Genomic DNA, 20153 nt, shown 5'->3' on the forward strand with positions numbered 1-20153 from the left:
TGGCCTCGTATGGTCTCTGTCCATAGCAGAAGCCAGTTCTGAGGAAGCATCTGGGGCACTCCAGGTCTTTTGCTCTTTTTTCAGCAGTGGACTCCAATATAACCAAGTTAATTGGCCAAAACCTTTTATTAGCAGTGCACAGGCTAGGTGATAGAGTAAGGGCTGAATATAGTAAGGGCTAAGAAAGTCCTTGCAAACTATTTAAAGGGAGAGTCAATAATTCTTATGTGCTGCCTTCTTCTCTGCCATGGAACCATCCCCAAGTATTATAAGAAGAGCTGAATCACTGCATTATAAATAGACTCACCATGTACTTTTTTTCCCTGAAAATAATTTCAAATCGAACATGCCTACTCTATTCACTTTGAATTACTGCTCCTAAGAAAAGAGAAGATGATGACATTTTCTAACTCTTTCTACTTTCCCCATTAGTAGTCTGACTGTTAAAAGCCTTGACTGTTAGCCTTTGGGATGCAAACCTGCTTCCATTTAAGTCAATGTGAGTTTTATCATTGACTTAATTGGAAGTGAGATTGAGCCATTGGGCATGTGAGTGGCTTTGTATAGAACTTTGAAAAAAATAATAAAGGAGACTGAGGCAAAATGTAGTGCCAGTTTTTTCATCACAGCGATAACCCAGCTTTGCCCAGCCTGCCAAGAGTCATGCTAAGAGGAAAGCCTAGCCTCAAAGGAAGTGCTCATAATATTATAGCCTAATTAGTTTATGGGAGAAAAATGCTGAAGGGGAGAGCCGCTCCCGTTGTTAAATATTTCAGCATTGCAACGCTGACTAATGTTGTCTGCTCAACACTAAGTTAGCCAGAGTCCGTGCCCTGTTCCACTGCTTCCTGCCTACAATTGTGTGCTCCCTCCTCAAGCCTTGGTTTTGGTTTAATGACAGTCATGCTGGGTATCTCTGAAAGTACAGAAAACATTGTTTTGCTGTGTATCTAATTTGCCCATTATTAATATTATCCCCGATCTTTTAAGTAGGTGATTATAAAGCAAAGAAATAGCAATGAAGCAAGGAAAGAATGTGATAGGGAGATTTACTGTGTGGGAGGCAGAGATAAAATTAGATTTCTTTAAGCTATGTAGTACAGTTATTAGGAAGTTAGGCTAATTTTTCAAGGAGCAGTTGCTTAAATAACCTCATCTTATTATTCATGCTGAGGTATTTACTACAAAAATTCCTTCCCCCAGGTCATCATTTTTTCCAGCAGCAGAAGTTGGGAACTCAACAATTGTTTGCAGACCAGAATAATGCAATGACATGTTACAGTAATGCGAATGGTAGATTATTAAAGGACATGATTTAAAACCACTCTGCTGGTGCTAGTGGAATTTGTTTGTTTGGCCTCTTTTAGCATTTTCACCAGCTCTCTCCAAGTTTTCCATTTACAGTCTCAGTGGAGACAGCAGTAAATCTTACCCACCTCAATTTGTTCTTAATGCTGTTTCTTATTATCTGCTGACTTTTCTAGAGGTGCCCCAGTATCAATCTCAGTGACTGTTAATAGCACCCAGTATCTCCACCACCACAGAAGTCCCAAGTGTATTTTACCTTAATTAGTTTCTTTTTTCCCCCATCTCTTATCTGTTGCTCCCACCTAGCCTGTGTATGAATTAATCAGACTGACTTTTAGGCTAAACTATGGGCTTCTAGGAGCACATGTAGCTCTTAACACAGAATACATTTTCCAAGCCCTGCAGTGGGAGGGAGTCTCAAATCATTTGTGGGTTTGGCAGTCCCACACAGCTTGGCAAAATATTTCCACTTACACTTCTTTCAACAAAGTGACTCCAGCTCTGCTCCTGTTTTGTTTTGCTTTACAGGATTGTTTACAGGACTACCTCAGTATGTACTTCTCAGCTCCAGCTTGCTGGCATACCACCCTGAGCTACATGGGTTTGCGCAGACTTCTCCTCCTGACCTTTCCAGTGAGCCGCAAGAGGTCTGCATAAAACCCTGTGGCTCTTTACTGTGAAGTCATCTTCTCAAAATTCAGGGCAGAACTCTAGCTCTTCTAAAAATAAGGATAATACTGGAAGGATGCAGGTTTTAGTTTTTATACCCGGAAACATAATAAAGGGATCAAGGGGAGAAAACACATGCTTTTGTCATGCTTTCATTATTTGCAGGCTTAACTTAATCTCTTGCTGCTGGTGATTTGCCAATAAAATGGGTCCTTCTTGTTTTATAGAGGACACTTTTGAATCATTGACCTCTGCTATGTTGTTGGCTGAATGAGACCTCACATGCCAAAGGTTCCACTTTAGAAAAAGAGTCAGCACTCCATGCAGAGCTCTGCTACTTGTGTTAGGCTGCTCAATACACATGATTTAGTTTGAGGGCAGAGGTACTGAAATGGACATCATCTAATGTCTCTCATAAATGGTTAAGATTGGAGAGACTCCATAGAGTTGCAAATCCATGTGTTCCCAAGACCTCTCAAGATGAGGCAGTGAAGAGACACTTTCACTTCCACAATTATTGGCTGCTGTTCTCCAGTGTCAGGGTGCATGTAGCTGCTCCTCTAGGACAAATTTGGAGAGGCTGGGACTACCACAAATTTCATTTTTTCAAAAGAAACGTTTTCTTGTTTAAAAATGAGGTAAATATGAGCATGACAGTGAGAGAAAGGTGTCCTTAAAACATGGATTCTGTTCTAGTATGTGAAAGTGAAAATCCTAACCAACTCCTGAGGTTACGTCCAAAGCAGCAGCATATGGGGAAAATCAGCTTTCAAAGCAACCACTTTGATTCATGTAAATCAGTATAAAATTCCCAAGGAAGCTCTGAAGTAAGCTGGAAAAAGTTAATATGACTGGTTTGGTTGGGGTGGGAGGTGGTGCGTTCTTGAAAATGCTGAAGAGAAGATGAAAATAGGGTTATTATGAGATGTTTTTGTCTCTGAAGTTTCAGCAACTGCAGTAATTAAGCAGCACCAAGGAATATATTTTCAAGGCAGGTGCAGAACTGGCATAATGCTAACAGAGACAGTGTACTAGTGATGTTCAAACAGCTCTTCTCACCTCTGCTGCTAACTCCTCGTACCACTTTAGGTCCATGTTTTCCTCCTCCCCTCTCCTCTCTCCATGTTTCTCTTTCTCTTGTTTCTTTCTCTTTCTTCAAACAAGGCCAATGCACTTTCTTTTTTTACTAGCACTGATAGGGAAGGGAACAAAGGCTGAATCTGCCTGGCAAATTTGCATGCCAAATTCATAAGACTGTCAGGCTTCTCTCATTCCCAGAAGTATTTGTTCTTAAAAGCACTTGTAACAGAAGTGACATTGTAAACAAGACAAGTGTCCCTAATGGGAAACTGAAGCTTTTCAGAATTAAGTTTTTAGGAGTATACGTCAGCATTCAGTCAATTGTTTTCTTAACCTGATTATGGCATTGCACTCCTTGCAATAATAAGTGCTACATTTGTCTTTTATAGGAAAAGAAAATGGAGGTAAGCAATGTGCAGACAGTCAGGGAGACTGTAACTGGGCCATGGATTCAAGGCAGGATGCCTTGAAAACCCTCTTTCAGATTTGTTTTTCTCTTTTGGTGACCTTGGCCAGTTCTTTCAGGTTTCTTTTGCTGCAGTATATATGACTGTAGGACAGCAGTACAAACTCTCCCTCGTGTAAGAACAAGAGACGGTTCCCTCCAGTCTCCAGTGTTCACATGCATGCATCCCTGCCCTGGGTTCCATATTGCACTGTCACCAACACATTGGCATGCAAGAGAGGCACAGGCCTGTTGTCACTTGGTGTGTTGGCACATAGAGCTTCCATGGGGCTTTGCACTGTGACCACCCTGCCAGAGGTGACACAAGCTGATGGGTGTGAGCTCTCCTTTTTTTTCTAAGAGGAAAGCAGGACCTTAAAATGGGTCAGAAACAATATGTATCGTATTATCACAGTGTCCCAGAGCCCTTGGCTCCCTGGAGCCTCCCAGCTGCAGGGCAGCATGGCTGTGCTTTTTCTGCAGTCAGCCTCAGCCCCAAGAGCTTGGTGCAGCACACAAATTGGTGTTTTGTGCGAGGATTCATTTCTGGTCACCTTTTCCTCCTTTGCCCAACTCCCATGGTCCCACAGTTGCTGTGGAATTCATTATCTGACCCAGATTTTCCTTGGGTTTCCTACACAACTTCCAAGTCCAGACATTCAAAACTTTGGCCTTAACTGATCTGCCTTTTTCTGAACCCTTCAGTGAAATGCAATTAGCACATATTTACCTAGCTGAGAGGCACATTGTAGGGCCTAATGAATGGCCTCAGAGTACCCGGTGTGCTGTTAAAGCCTAGAAGAGCCTGATAAGGAGGTGAGCTTTACTTAATTAAGTTAACCTTCAGATTAATCGAGCTGTGTGTTAAAAAAAAAAGCGAAGTGAGAGCACACAGCTCCTGCAGGTACTGTAGTCTTGTTTCTGGGGCTGCCCTCATTAGAGCGAGCCAAACACAGTGTCTGTCAGAGGGTATGTACATTGCTGGAGTGCACGCTGATCCTCCCTGCTTATTTATGCTTTACAAAGTGTAAATTTCAGAAATAAATTGTTGATCTACTCTGCATGCAGCGAAACTTTGCCCAAGGCTGGACTGGTGATTTTTTTTTTTTCTGTGTGTCTACTTGCTCCTTTGGATGAAGCCCACATGCTGCTATTTCAGTTCCTAACCAAGCAATTATCCAGCTACATGTATATGCAGCAAGCACACCGAGCACAGGTGCTTCCCTGGTGACTTCAAGGAAACTCAGGTGTCTCTTTCACTGCTTTTATTGCATTGACCTTTTGTACATTATCCTGTAATTCTTCTTCTTTAGTGATTTATGGCTATAAAGGTGTATTCTTTTAAAGCCCTCTCTCCTCTCTTGGCAGATTGCAATTATTTTTCTTTTTTTTTAAATTTTATTTTTAATGACTAATTACCTAGGGGCTTTGTGAATAGGCTGTTGGTTTTAGTGCCTCACTGCAGGGCCCCTTCCCGCTCAAGTGTAAAAGACAGAGAGGTCACAATAGCAATGCTCAGCATAATTTCCCCCCTCCTCCATTGGAAAACTGTCACCCACCTCTTTAGCTCTTGATGTGAAAAAAGGAAGAAAGAAGCAATATGTGGGAGAATCTCTGTGGTGTGTTGTCTGGCAGTCTGACATGCTAATGTTTCTTTTGCTGGGAAACAGCTGAAAAAGGAAAGGGCTTGCTGACTGGCTTCTCTTGCCATCCACAGTCAAAGAGAAGAAGATGCTGAGTGGGAAACCAGAGCTGGTACAGGCAGGAAGCCATGCAGAGGCAGCCATAAATCCCCTGCCGATGTGCAGATGAAACTCAGTCAGCAGAATGTTCTCAGATGCTGGATACAAGCCTAGGTGGAAGAAGACAGAGGACAAGCAGTGTCACCCAGTGGAGCTGGAGCAGAGGGAAAGGGAGCCCTCAGCGATGGAGGGTGTGATGGAGAGCCCCACAGGGCCTCAACACAAGCCCATGAGAGCTCCTGAACAGGGGACTGTACCAACAAGGGCCTCTGCCGAATCTCTGCCAACTGTGTCTGATGGAAAATCTTTCTAACTGAGTAGTGCTATCTCTTGGAGGGGGGTATTTTGTCTTCCTGGGGTGAAAAAGGTGAACAGAGCCAGCATGACTCTAGAGAGTGGTGCTTGGTGTCATCAGCAGCTGCTTCACATCTAGTGGAGTCTTAACTGTGTAAACTTTTGAGTAATCAATAGTTTAAATGTAGTTGAACATAGTTGGCAAAAATTATTGCTTTGGCTTTTTTCTCGGGAAAAAGTAGAATTCTAAGGAATAATGAAGACTTGTTTGAGAGTTGATGTGAGTATCTGTGGCTTTGGGTGATCTATCAAATCTCAGAAAATATTCAGTATTGTATAAAGTAAAATGGAAAAGTGGATGGTTTACCTTTAACAGAAAGATCTGTAGTCTAATCTAGCATAGGACTAATTTATAATAAAAATGCATTCCTTAATGAATTTAAAGATGATGTCTTCCAGCCCATACTCATCATGATTGTCAGATATGTTTTAGGAGACAGAACACCTGTAAGCAAGGAAGCAAACTGAAGACATATTGTATTTGTTGCTTTTGATCATGTCAGCTTGTAGGAAGAGTCCTCAGAAAGAGATCTAACAGAAATATCTACAGCGGCGCAGATGACAATGCCACCCATGGGCTTTGGCTCAGGAAAATGTGATATCCAGGGAAATCACTTTTTCTTACTGGAGAAGAAAAAAAATGCATTAAAAAGTGTCATTTAATGCATGTCATAGTTATAGAAAGGTGTTTTTTATATGGGGAACTACTGATGTATTCCCTTACAGACAATATACATCACTGTAAGCCACCCTGCCTGTTTTATTTTGTGTATCTGTCTATACAGATACCTCCTATTCTAATTTAATTCTAAGAAACTGAACTTCCATGAAGGGATTTGTTATGTGTGTGATGATTTCAGACTTTACAAGTAAGCCACAGTGATTTTAAAAGATGATATAAACTTTCAAATACATCGTGTCTCACTGGATGAAAGATTAGGATGAGCTTGATTTTATCTGGATTATCTTCAAATGACCAAATTAGTTTTCACATTGTCTAAAGAAATGCAGAGATCTGGGTTTGCCTTTGTGAATCTGAAGGCTGGGGCTGACCCTCACTTGGTGTGTGAATGGGAAACTGGATTTTTTTGGCTTTGGATAGAGCCCACATTTCTCTAAGATAGATGCTCTTTGTCCATTTGGAAACTTTTCCCAGACACAGTTTGAGGACTTTTATGGTTTGTCAGTAGTTTCTGAGTTCTAACCAAAGCTTGCCAGGGAGGCAACACTGTACCTTGTAGTGTTTCACAGGTGGGGTATGGATCTGTGTCTTGGCTTTTGCTACCAACACAGATGTGTGCCTAGGCAGCAGTGAGCCCCAGCATAACTCTGCTTGGAAACTGTCTCCTGATGCCAGGATAGCTGGGGGCTGGACCCAGTTTCCCACTGCCTCTTCAAATCTGTGGATGCCTGAGAATGCCTGCATGGGACCTATCCATGCTCCCCACAAAAAAAGAAACCATCAGTTCCCATTTCTAGTCAAGATTAAATGACAGCATCACATGCAACTACAAAAGGAAAGTATCCAGGAGGGAGTATGTGATCTGTCCTCCCACGTCAATTCTCTGCTGCTAGATCAAAGCTACCAGGAACTTAGAGAGGCAGGTCCAGGGAAAACCTAATCCCCCCCTCGTTAGTGCTTGCTGTTCAGTGGTAAGGTTTGTGATAGCTGATGTTTTCCCCAGTGCCCCAGTTCTTTGAGTCACACAGCTTGGTGAGAATTGTTTTCTTAAATGTTAATTTCTAGAAAAAAAGTCCTGAAGACATGAGCAAAGTTCTCTTTCCTCAATGAGAATTGAAAAGGAAAAGGGCCAAACTTGTTGTTTTAAGCAGCACATTTTAAGTTTTTCTATGATCCAGCTTGTGGGGTTTTTTATGTGTAGCTGTGACAACACTGCCTTACAATTATGCAGCACAGTATAAGGATGCTTCCTACTGCCATCAATACCTCTTTGCTTTGCTAATTCTTTCTGCTTCTCCATTTCCTTCTTCCTGGGGTTACTCCAGCCCCCATCTCCCCTCTTTATTGCCCTTCTCAGACTTTCCTCCCTCCCCACCACCTCCCTGTGCTCCTTCTGGTCATGCAAGCCCCCAGTGAGCATTGGAAGGGTTTTAGTCCCTTGGTTTCATTCTCATCCCTTCCATCAGTGGCACTTTTCCACCCCAGACTCCTGGTGGCTTTAAGGGACACAGTCACTCAGAGCTCGCTGCCTCCTTCTACACCTGGCAGAGGACAATTTTGGTGCTGAAGTCCATAGGGCTCCCCAGCACTGCTGTAGCAGCTGAGGTTTGCCGCCATAGGAGGTGTGCAGCTGCAGCAAGAGGTACCAGAGGGTCACAACTCCCAGGATTGATCTTGTCAAGGTGAAGGCACCTCATGTGTCCTTCCTTAGCAAAGAGAAAGATACAAGAGAAAGAGATGATGGTGGTGGTTGTATAAAAGATACAGAAATGGGGAGGGAGAAGAAGATTGGATTTCAGACTAATGTTTTAGTGGTTTGCAATTTAGGCTTTGTTTTTATCCAGTTGAAGTTTAGTGTGTGGGGCTGTGATTACTGTCTGTGGAAGGCATGCAAGGGAGGCAGGTGCACAAGGAAACTTCTGTCTGTGGTGTCCTCTGTCCCTGGTCTCCCCTGACACTCACTGGAAAAAGCTAAGCTCCTCTGCAGGGCAATTCAAAGCAGAAAATTAACTCCATGCTCTCCTTTTTCTGTCCAAGGCCAAAGTTCCCTTTTCTGAATAATGCCTTCCGTGCTTTTCTTAACACATTGCTTTGTTGAATTAAATGGGACTCAGTGTGTGAGTTGACCTGGACAACCATTAGCAAACACACATAAAAGCTACACCTGCAAGGAACAATTGCAGGGAAGGCTGTCATGCAGCTCCACAGGCTGCTCTGGCTCAGAGCAGAGGAGAATTGGCAGCAAAGAATGATGGCTTTATTTGTACACTAGTTTCAGGTGTAAACAACAACTGCTTCATGTAAACCCTTCTGTTCATAAAGCTTCTCGCTTGACAATGGAGCCATTTAGCAATCACTAAACCCTGTTGAAGTGCAGATGCTCATTTTTTATTCTGAAAAGATATATATATGTGTTTCTTTTTGATAACTTAGTGTTGCTACCAGCATCTATCACCTCTTGACATCTGCTTGAAATAACTCTTCTGACCCATTTCTCTCCCCTGCTATATACGTTCTCAGTCCTGCTGAATTTTTGTGTGACTAAGGGCTGTGTTGGCTTGTAGCACTGCACTAACTGTGAGTCAAGTGTGGAAAGGTGCCCATACTCAGCAAGTGACAATCACATGTGTCACCAGGTACAGCTGTACAGGAAAAGGAGCTCTCTGTGTGGCTGCTGCAGGAGAGTGTCTGATGGTAGACAGGTGTGAGTCCCAGAGGTTGCTGAGACAAGGTGCTGATCATCTTCAGTTCCCAGGAACTGCTTTTCCTGGTGAGGCCAGGAGGATTCGTTCCCCATGGAGGCTTTGCCCCTTGCAGTACCCTGCCCCTTCCCCTCAAATCTCTTTTATGTAACTCATTTAAATGCTCACTGGGTGTACAAGTCCTGCAGGACTTAATGGTGCTATTATGGTTGGCAGGAGTTTGCATTTCCTTGATGCATGCAAAAAGTGCCACCTCCACCAAGGCCCCTTAAGGTGTTCCTATCTCCAGCTGATTTAGAGTACTTATGACCTTTATATATCAAAAATACAGCTTACCTCCTGAGCAACTTCCACAAGTATCCAGGACTCACCAAGATAAATTCCAATGGGCAGCATGAAGCCTTGGAAGCACAGATGCAGAGTTGCTTGCAAATCTAGCTCAGGGCAAAACATAAGAAGCCCAGAAAGAAGGTGCCCAAGCTCTGCAGAGGTATGCCCATGCTTGCAGACATTTCCAAATGATAACAAAACCAGACATGGGCTACATGAATGACTGTGGAATGAGAATGAGAGCAACTTGGCTGAGTGTGGGGACCCCTGCATTCAACTACCAATTCACAGAGCTGAGTTCGGTCCACTTTGGAGAAGGATCTGAACCCACCTCCCGAGCAAGACATGTCACCCCTCAGCCTATTTGAGAATTTCCAGCTCACACTGATTGACACCATCTTCCTTTGAGCACATGAGGAAAATCTTGCCAGAGCATTTCTAGTTTTCCAGAGAGTGAGATGGTTATCTAATTGGAATCTATTTCCAGCTGTTCCAGAGAAGCAGAGGGAGGGTCTGGGCTCATTTAGCTCTAAGCAACAGGATTTTGAGGAGCCTTCCCCACGGCACCTTACTCTCCCCTGAGTCAGAGGTCTAACCCAGAGCTTTGCTTTCCCGCACACTGGTCCTTCATGTAGGAGTTGGACTCAATGGTCCTTGTGAGTCCCTTCCAACTCAGAATATTCTGTCTCCCATGTCTGTGTGTGATCAGCGGCCATGGAGTGGAGGCCTGTCCAGACAGTGATGCCTGAGACTCATTCAGAAAACCCTCACAGTGAGAGCCCATTACCAGCCTTCTCCCCCTCCTGCCATTTGCTATTACCAGGCTGCTGTTGTCCCTGCAGCAAAATCAGCATGATGGACCTGAGCATTTCTCAGGCCAGGGTGGCTTCTTGTAAACTGTAGTGTTTAAGCTTTGGTGTGTGAGGAGTGGGTGCCCCATACCCTTGTGTTGGTTCCGTGAAGGTGAAGGTAACCACCAGCTGGGGTTGGATGAGGGGAGACACCATCTTACAGGAACACAAACTAAGTGAATTGGAGGTAAAGCCCTGCATATCTCTCAGATTTAAGCTTAAAGCTCTTTACAGGCTCCTGAGAAACAAATTTCATGGTGCTGTTGGCAGGTTTTATAGCTAAGTGATTAATCCTTGGTCTGTTAATAAGGCAGCTAATGCACGATGTTTTCCTCAGTCATATAATGTGGCATCAGCCATGTAAAATGTCTCCAGCCCAGAATGGCAGGGTCTTGTCTGCACCTCTGGGCATGACACACACACAGCAGGACATCTGTGAAGACAGAGAGGTGCAAAGCCTTCAGGGATCACAGAAATTCTTGCTGATTTTGTTTGGCATGGGGTGCATTCAGGAGTGATCTGCCTGGGGCGGCAGCACAGTCTGTGTAACTCTGTCTGAAAGCCATGGCCTGAACTGTGGTCTCTGAGCCCTCCCTAAATCTGCACTTGGGCTGGGCTCTGCTTCCCTTGGCACAAACAAGGGAGCTCAACAGGCTGCACCATTTCCCTAAGGACCCAAAAAAAGTGAATGCTGGAAATGCTCTTTTTTGAAATATTAGTAGTTGACAGCTCCTGCCAAGCATTAGCAGGCTAGTAAAATCTCTCTACATAAATTGTGTTGTAATTAGTGTGATTTGTTTAATGTCACCTTGTCTGGCTGTCTGAGAAACTGTCTCAAAATATGAAAACACTGCGCTTCTCAGTTGAGAGAGTGGACTCTGACTTCACTAAGACATTTTTATTTCTCGCCATTTTTTACCATGGCCTTTTCCAATCACTCAAACTGAGAGCCTAAGCTAAGTTAGGTAAGAGTTCCCAGATGAGGAAAATAAGGTGGAGTAACAACAAGCATAAAATTTTCTTGATAAAAGTAATGCAACAATAATTAATGGATGTTGTATTTCATTGGCAGGACAACACAGCAAAAATCATTCTGATAGCCCAAAAATCATTCTGATAACCCCACCTCTCTATTTCTTCCCCTTGTCTGGGTGCAAACAAGGGGAAGAAATAGAGAGGTGAGAGGAGAAAGTAATTTGCTTGCTGGAAAGGTGTGTTAGGGTCTGACCTTTCTCCCCAATGTCCCTCAGCTCCTGTGCTGGTCTCACTGAGCTGCACACCCCGGTCTGAAGGGCCAACATGAGTGAATAATGGCAACTTTTCCACCAGGTGGCAACAAGGAGAGTAATAGGAAAGCAGTTGAGGGGCACTGGAAAGTCTAGAGAGGAACTGGGTAGCAGCACTGTGGCTTCCCGATGGACTCCAATACATTAGGAAAGGTCTCAGTTTGAATCTGGTCCTATCCATCAGAGCCCAGAAAAAGCTCATGCCAGACACAACAGGAGGAGTAACCACCAGGTCTTAGCCTTGGTTGTTGAAACCTGATAAACTAACTCTTATCTTCCCCATCCCATGAGCATCGCCACCAATCTGAGGAACAGAAAGGAAAAAGAAAAAAAGACTGGGGAGCCTTTTCAAGCATGAGAAGTATCTTGGGATGAGAAAGGTGCAGAAGTAGCATTGGATGCCCAGCTTAGCAACAGCATTTTTCAGCTTTAATCTTTCTTCCAAATGTTTTGCTTTTATTCCAACTAATTGAACAAATGTCTTAAAATTCACAACACAAACTGAATTTGATTAAATCTAGCTTGGTTCATGTGATAAAGCACTGCAGTTAGAATGCAGCTCGAAAAATACATTATGCTAGGACAAATAAGTATGGTTAACTTCAATAAGAGCTGAGGTAAATTGCTTTTTGCGTGAGATGTGCAATTTTACCTCAGTACAGTTTTAATCAAAGCAAAAATACAGGAGAAGGGGAAAAAACCAAACCCTTACAATGTAATGTTTTGTCTACCAGCTACTCAGTAACATTTTAGTTTAAGTTGCTAAATAAAGCCCAGGCTACACATTATCTGTCCCCAGTTAGTATGTAAACAATTAAGGCAATATCTGGCTATGGAATAATTTATAACAGATAAAATAAAACCCAGAAATTTGTATGAAAATTTTCCATCAGAAGCTTGTCTGCCACCAAAAATTTTACTGAAAGGGGAAGAATGAAAATAAATACAGGTATTTAAATGGAGTTCGCAATTCACACTTATGTGAGTATTTTCACAGCCACATGAAAAAGATTGTAAATTAAGCATAGCAAATAAATTGGATAAAAAATACCAACCTTGCATTTGTGGGAAGGAATGTTGCTGTTTTCTCCTCAGTAGTCCACAGCTGATATTATGTTATCCATTATTATTGTGTGGATATTTTGTGGATATAATGCAGGTGCTTCAAATTCCCACATAGAGTTCATTGCAGCCTGCCTTCCCTCTAGGGAGGACCTGCCCTTTTTCCAGGGGACTGACACTGGTGTGGTGCTGCTGTTCCCTGCTTTGCCAGGATGGATGCCTGCTTGTGGCAGAGCAGGATCACCTGCTCCCCCTTTCTCACAGGGCCATGGCTGGAGCTGTACCTCCAGTTAGGACGCAGCAGGAAGCTGGGGTGGCACGGTCCACATGCTGGGAAAAACCTTAATCTTTTATTCCACCTGGAACTACAGCCCCTGTGGCCAGGATGGGAGGACACTGACAAGCAGCTTCCAAAAAAGCCTCAAAAGGGTTTTGCTCTCCCATATTTCTGCATCCCACAGGAATACACTGCCTAGCATGCAGTACACATGGGAGACACACTGTCCAAGGGGACACCTGATCATATTAAAAGTGCATGACACACCAGTGACAGCCTGCTCTGTTCACTGCAAGGCTCCTTTGGCTCACACACCCTCTCTTTGCAGGTTTCCCCTCAGCTTGCCAGCTGGGCAGCCAGTGTAACAGTAGAGCAGGAAACAGCACTGGAGGGTAGGAGTCATCAAAGCTTGTGCTGGTGAATCATCAAGCTGCAGGATTCTGAGACAAAAAAAAAAAAAAAAATACAATCCACCTACACATCTGTCTGCCATGGAGAAAATGTAGGGAAGTTTTCTGCCAGTTCATGGTCTGTGTTGTGCTGCCCATAAGCTTCATGACTGCATAGGGAGAACTGAACCCACTGCAAACCTGAGCCTGAGCAGTGGCTGTGCAAGGATGACAGGGGCCTGCTGCCTTTATCATGGTTGTCAGAGTAACTCCTTGGCTCCCCATCCTGTAATCCAACTGAGGGAGGGCATGGAAGTTGGGTTTAAGCCACCAATTCAGAAGGGATCTGCAGGGATGATGATTTAGCAACCTGGAGAGCCACCAGGAATGCCTCAAGAGAACTAGTAAGGCAGTTCTCACCACCCTGTCAGCTGAGACTAAAGAATAGACTAAAGCAAATGTGTACAGCCTTGATTATTATCAAATGTTTGGTAGAGGCAAGATAAGGGTTCATTAGATAGCAGGCAATCTGGGCAGTCTAGCACTAAGGACCACATAAACTTGTTTCTCAGAGACAGAAAGAATTTGTTGTCTTACCATTCAACATGCTTTTTTTTACTGAGTATCCCACCAAAAACCATCTTCATTTGAATTTTATGTGAGGATCTCAGCTTCTGGGAGGCAAGAAGAAGGAGGGACATGACACCCTCAAGTGTCTGCAAGTACAGAAGTGTTTTGCAGAGAAACTAATTCTGGGATGATGGAAAGGTGCTGTGTGCCCTCAGGCATCCTTTGCACTCAGTGCAGAGCTCAAGGGAGACTGTGCATGGCAGCCTAACTTTGAGCCCCACGCTTTGAACCTGAGGTGTAAGGCTGCTTTGGCTGTGGGGCAGGGGAGCAGAGAAGAGATGCAGGCACTTCCTTCCAGGGGCATTCCATAGCAGGCAGGTCACGGTCCTGTGTTGGGACACTTGGCCAGGCAGAAATTCCAGCTTGGGAATCAGGCATTCTCCTGGTCAGATAGAGGACATGAAAGTGTGAACAAGCTGGTTCCTCTCAGTGCACAGAGAGGTCCTCATGAGCTAAATTATACCTGGGTTTGCACCCTTGCCAACAGACTACTGAATCTCCTTTATGGCCGGCCCTGGAAAGAAAAGGGGGAGGGAAAGTGACCAATCAGCCCCTTTGCAGAGGTCAGTGAACAGTTGCAGTTGCCTTTTACTGTCTTACAAAGCTGTGGGAACCCTGGAAGCCAAACCCACTCCAGGGGTAGCCTGAGATGGGAGCATAGCCCATCTGAGAAGGTGTGGGAACACCAAAGGGAAATACAGATGATTTCTGCTTTGGAAGAGGCTCTCTCCCTCCTTTGGGATGGTCCTAGTGCCTCTTTGTATGGCCATGTGCTTCCTGATTTCACAGGGAGCCCTGGATTTGTTCTCAGGAGGAAAATGGCTTGGTAAAGGCTGAGAGACAACTTCATTTTCCTGCCTTCTCCTCTTCCCTGTGTCCTCATTCCTGGCACATTGCAGAGCACAGCCCCTGTATCCTCATGCCAGAAGCCCAGTATGGAGGGGATACAGCAGCTGTGGGAAAAGCAGGGTTTTCTGCTGCTCCCAGGACAGGCTGAACACTTCTGACTGATTTTGGTTCCCTGGGCATGGCCTCTGCTACCCTGGCCATGCCTTATCCTGAGGTAGAAATGCCTCCCATGCCAAGATGCCAAGAGAGGTGTTTTCACACAGGGACTTGGACTCATGCTGTAACAACCCACCTTGCTTCTCCTATATTTGGAGACTGTCTAAAGGAGTGAAGCATGTGCATCTGACTCCAGCCGAAATTCACCAAATATCGCTTCTTCAGAAAATGTATCTTTGCAACTACAGGATAAATTTTAATCCACCACATCCAATGACCCATGTGCTGTTCCTGTTCGGAGTTCTTGAGGACAGACATGAGTGTTCCCTTCTGTGTAGCACCTCCTCTTTATCCTCAGCTGCCTTCTTTCAACAAAGGATCTACCATCTCCATCTCTTGGGTATCCACCAAACTTTTCTGCTCCATGTTTTCAGCCATGATTTATTCACATCCCTCTTATTAGACCCAGAGAGAACTTTTTTTCTCTTTTCAGCCCCTCAGTTTTATTAGTGCACAAATGTGTTGGCTGCGCCAACAGAGGCCTGCATGTGATGGGATTTAACTGGGAGCATTCACCCAGCCAGATCAGAATCTGCCTCCTCTTGACGGCACACATATCACTGCCTCAAAATTCAGTACTTCATGTAATTTTGATTCTGACAGTAAAGGCTGCACTGAAATCTCATCTGGGCTTGTTAGTGATATATTGACTTAAAATACCCTGCTTTAAAGAAGGCTAGGAAAGCAAAGCAAGAAAAACTCAAATCTTCCACTGAAAGCCAGGCCTTTCAAGGGAGAATGAGCAGTTTGTGTAATAGAAGCATTTCCAGTCCAAGGGAGACAGATACTGTGTATTTCAACAAAGCCAAAATATTTCTGGTTTATGTAGTCTTAATAGTTCATGTTTTAGTAAGTGTAGCTCGTGCCACAGTCTGAAGCCACATTGGTAAAAAACAATCACTCTCCTCTTGCTGTCTATTACCAGGTCCTTGCTGCAGCCTCCAAACAGTTTAAGCTATGCTGGCTGTAAAAGAACTTAGAAAATTTTCCCAGTGCAGGCAAGCTTGAAGAGGGCAGTTTATTGCAATTCATGTAAGTGAAAAATACATGACATTAAGTTGCTTCCCAGAGGCATTGCTAAATGAATAATGGATAAACAATGTCAGTGACCCCCCTGTCACTGAGGCACAAAACTGAGGCACAAAAAAAAGAACAGCTGTGGCTGAAGGCTTCATTCAGCCTGGTGGGAAACTTCCCAATAGAAGGAGTCCCAAACAGAGAGGTGTCTGGCACTGCTTTATATGGAGATTGCTTTCCCCATGACCACTCATTTCGCTATAAATTTCTTCTGCTCTGCAGATTTACACACTACAAATATGTAATAGGGAAGGAATATAAACTCTGTCTTTGTGGTATCGCTGGCTCACATATTGCAGCTCAGCAGTCATGGACAGCATCCAGCATTAACACTCAAAGGGACCTGCCATATTCATGACTTCTCCAGCCTCACAAGAGCAAGAAAGGCTGGCAGAGAGTGATTGAAGCACAGCTGAATGAAATGCATAGAATAAAGAAGGCAAAAATAAAATAGTTTTAGAGTCTGAATTCCTAGAGAAATGAGATCTATGCAATGTAACTTGTCTGGGCAAGGATGTATGTATGGTGGGTTGCTCTTTCCACAAATCCCACACCATAGTTTGGTTTTGCTCAGCTGCTGCCAATGACTTTTAAGAGGAGAATGTCAGCAGTCTTGGAGGCAATTCAGTCGGTCCATCATGGATGGAAACAGATGCTTATGCCTAATAAGCTTATGCTAACAAATTCACCATCATTAGGCATCAGACTACAAAAAGAGGGTAAAGGTTTTTGAAGCTGCACTCACCTATTCCATAGCCTACAAATCTTCCCCTCCATGGCTTAAACTGTCTGAAAAATATCTCTGTGTGTGTTACAAATTTGCCAGCTTCTCCAGGAAGAAAAATTTTGATATACAGGACACCTGGGAAGATATGACCAGAGTCACAGAGTCTTATTCTTCTGCCGCCTTCTGATTTCTCTGAAACCATCTGCAGATGCAGTTGCTCCTCTGTGGGGGCAAGGCTGCCATCACCCAGCCCAGGCTTTGCTGAGGGCACAGTGTGTGCTGCTGCTTGTGATTTACACCAGTGCACTATGGAGGGGGTCCTTGAATTTATAGTGTCTGTTCAGGGTTCTGGGTAAGCAGAGAAAGTGAACATCACTGTATCTATAAGTTTGGCAATGAGCATTGGGAAGGTTTTCCAAGCTGTGTTCTGCCACACAATGAATGATTCTTCTCCCCCCACAAACATAACTAGCAAAATTTGGTTTGGGAAGGAGGGAGAAGTTCAGTAATATATAGTCAGACATTGTTTTGCAAGATCAACCATTTTATACATATCCAAATGAACTGTTTCCATTAAGAAGATCCCCAAATATACTGATTTTCACAGTAGGTAAAGAAGTCCTAATAATGAATGCAATGACATCAAAGACAGCCAATTACCTGTGTTTATAATTAATGTGATCTTGGTGTAGCAGTGATGAATGGGTATTTACTGCTTTTTATTGCAAACAATAGTAGTACCCAGGTTTTTGCACCCACTTTCTTAATGGAAGAGAGGGAAAATTGCAAAACAGTGGCTAATATCAAATGCCTCCATCCAGAGAAAGCTGTGAACATACTGTCTGATGTTCAGAGGTGAAAAAGCACCAACAGTTTCCATTTCATCACTTTTAAAATCAGATCACTTGTTCAGGCGCTGCTGTGATTGATAATGCCAGTGTTTGCTTCAGGAATGTTCAGGCTCACACCTCTGTGAAGAATATCCAGGACTAGGAAAAAGGTTTTGGCCTACACTGCATCTGAATGAAGTGGAGCTCACGCTGTGGCACTGATTATTTCAGGTCTGTGGAATTGAAGAAAGCTCTCTCTCGCCACACGCAGTATCAGCTTTCACTCAAAACCCTCCCAAACAGTAAAAACTTTTGACTTGATTGCAGCTGCTAAAGCAGGATTAAATGTGTAACCAGTGTATGAACTGAGATCCCTTTGACTCTAAAGAGAGCCTCAAGCAATGATTCAAAACTACATGAACTTTCAACTTCAGTTCACTCAGGGCCGTGGGGTCTTCAGTTGTAAGCTGTGTTTTTCCAAGCTTTTTTTCTTCTTTGTCTTTTCCTTTGCTACAGGGTTCATTATTTTTCAGAGGATGGGTCTTTCAGCCCTGCAGGGATCTATCTATCACTGCTGACTCTCTGCATCTTCTCCACATGGAAGAAGTAATTGGATTGTATTTTCTGCACATGACCAAGACAGCAGGGAAACCCACAGCTGTAAGCCAGAGAACCAAGCTGTCTAGAGAGTAAGTAACTGATGCCTAAGAAAAGAAATGTCTGGGTCTAACCACGAGATCTTTCCTTTTTTTTCCATGGAGGAGCTGAGACATGCTGAACTGCATTCACCAGACTGCTCAGGAAGGTGAGCTCTTCAAGGTGCAGTGGAAAACATGAACACCCAAATAATCTCTTCAAAAATGCTGTCCAGGGGCATTAAATCATGTGACTACACAAAACAATAAGTATGCTGTGGGATGCTAATTGTACGGGACATTTCATAAAGTTACAGTTCAATCATTGCAAAATTCAGTGGCTTTTTTACACTGCCAGGGCCTCCATATGCTACCACATGCCTGATGTATATGACTATGCAGGAGCAGAGTCATATACATCAGGCATGCAGCACCTCAGCCCAGACAAATAGGCAAAAAAGTGATCTTATTTTATATATTTCCAGATTATGTTGCATTTCTTATTACTATAAGGCTGCAAAATGCTATGTTGTAGCCTTAAACATTGTGCTCTTTCTTTTTTTTATCTAAGAACACCAAAATCCTGACATTATTATATTTGGGGAAAATTATGGGATTGCCAAGGCTTTATGCTGTTAGTCTTTAAGAGTTTAGTAGATGTATTACTTTCCTTCAAATGAATGCCTGCTTGTCATTGTCAGACTTCTACTGTTCATCCCCTCCCCACCTCCTTAGATCCAAGCCTAAAAAAAGAATCTCTTTGGAGCTTGATGTGTTGCTTGTAGCTATGTTAGAGGAACTGTACTATTCTGGGAACACTCAGGCTCCTCCAAACAGCTCTTCCAGCAGAAACACCATGCAGGGTTTTCAGCTCAGCCTTAAGGACTTTCACTGGTCTCCTATCAAGCCTCACCTGCCAAATCCCAAGTGCCACAGGGAAGGAACTGCACTACACCAAAATGTCACCCCCAAACTTGTGCTTATCATCATCTTCTTCATCATAATCTTCATCATCATCATCATCATTGTTATCGTCATCATCATCATCATCATCATCATCAGGGTTCCCATGCAGGCTGATTTGTGCATTTCTCTCCAAGAAATATTTTATCAACCTTGACTGGAATAAAAGCAGTGACACAGGAGGAACACTGTCTGCTATTATTTTCCACTTATAAAGAACAAAAATCTGCATGATGAGCCAAATTCTCCTATTGCAAATGTTATTTGTTACATGAAGTAGCTAAAACAGCAGAAAGAAACCATTCCTGGAATTTATGAGGAAAAAAAATTTCTTTAGAGCAGCAAAACACCACAATTGTCCCACTCAGCATATTAACACCCACAGTAGTGATGGCAGTTGCAAAAATGTGGGGGAGTATATGATTAAATCAGTATTTCTTAAATAGTTTTGGAGTGTGCAAGCTGATATTTTGGAACAATAACGGAGAATGTACAGTCTTCTGAGCTGTCAGAGTTTCTGAGGGGGCAGATTCAAAGGTCTTGCGTCACTTAATGCCTCCCAGTCTCCAGATTAATGGAAGAGGGGCAACAGGACAGGATGTTGTACTTGCAAGCTGGATGAATTATGATTTGTTTTCTTTTTCCTTTTTTTTTTTTTTTTTCTTTTTAAGAAAAAACATAATTTAAATGCTGCTGTTGTCATGGAATACTAAAATTACACAGTGCCATAAACAGATTTCTTATGAATAATAAGAGCTGGTGCACATACGCATGCAGGTATTTGTGTTGTAATTTAAAACATAACATCACCACAAGCTAAACAGGTTTAGGAAACTTCTGTGAGAGAAATTCTTTACCTCAGGAAGAGGATCCATGATAATGAAAATCAATGTGGCAGACAGAAATAGCATTTAAACCTTTACCAGCAAGATATGACACATCAAACGAGTTAAATTGATCTTCCAGCCTTCTGTCCCAAATATTGCTGCAGCAAGATGAGCCTCCCTTTCTTTGTGCTGACAGCTACACAATGTTCCTGTCCCCATCAG

At 43.3% G+C, this 20153-nt stretch overlaps 1 long non-coding RNA gene across 2 annotated transcripts in view; it reads left to right on the forward strand.

The window, feature by feature from the left end:
* The window catches only part of LOC134422030 (uncharacterized), a 79663-nt gene that overhangs the window by 48306 nt on the left and 11204 nt on the right, over window positions 1–20153 (forward strand). For both annotated transcript variants that reach the window (XR_010028719.1, XR_010028720.1), the window contains exon 3: window positions 18023–18195. This is a non-coding gene — a long non-coding RNA (uncharacterized LOC134422030). The remainder of the gene's footprint in view (window positions 1–18022; window positions 18196–20153) is intronic.

Source organism: Melospiza melodia, chromosome 1 (assembly GCF_035770615.1).
Source record: "Melospiza melodia melodia isolate bMelMel2 chromosome 1, bMelMel2.pri, whole genome shotgun sequence".
Classification (NCBI taxonomy): domain Eukaryota; kingdom Metazoa; phylum Chordata; class Aves; order Passeriformes; family Passerellidae; genus Melospiza; species Melospiza melodia.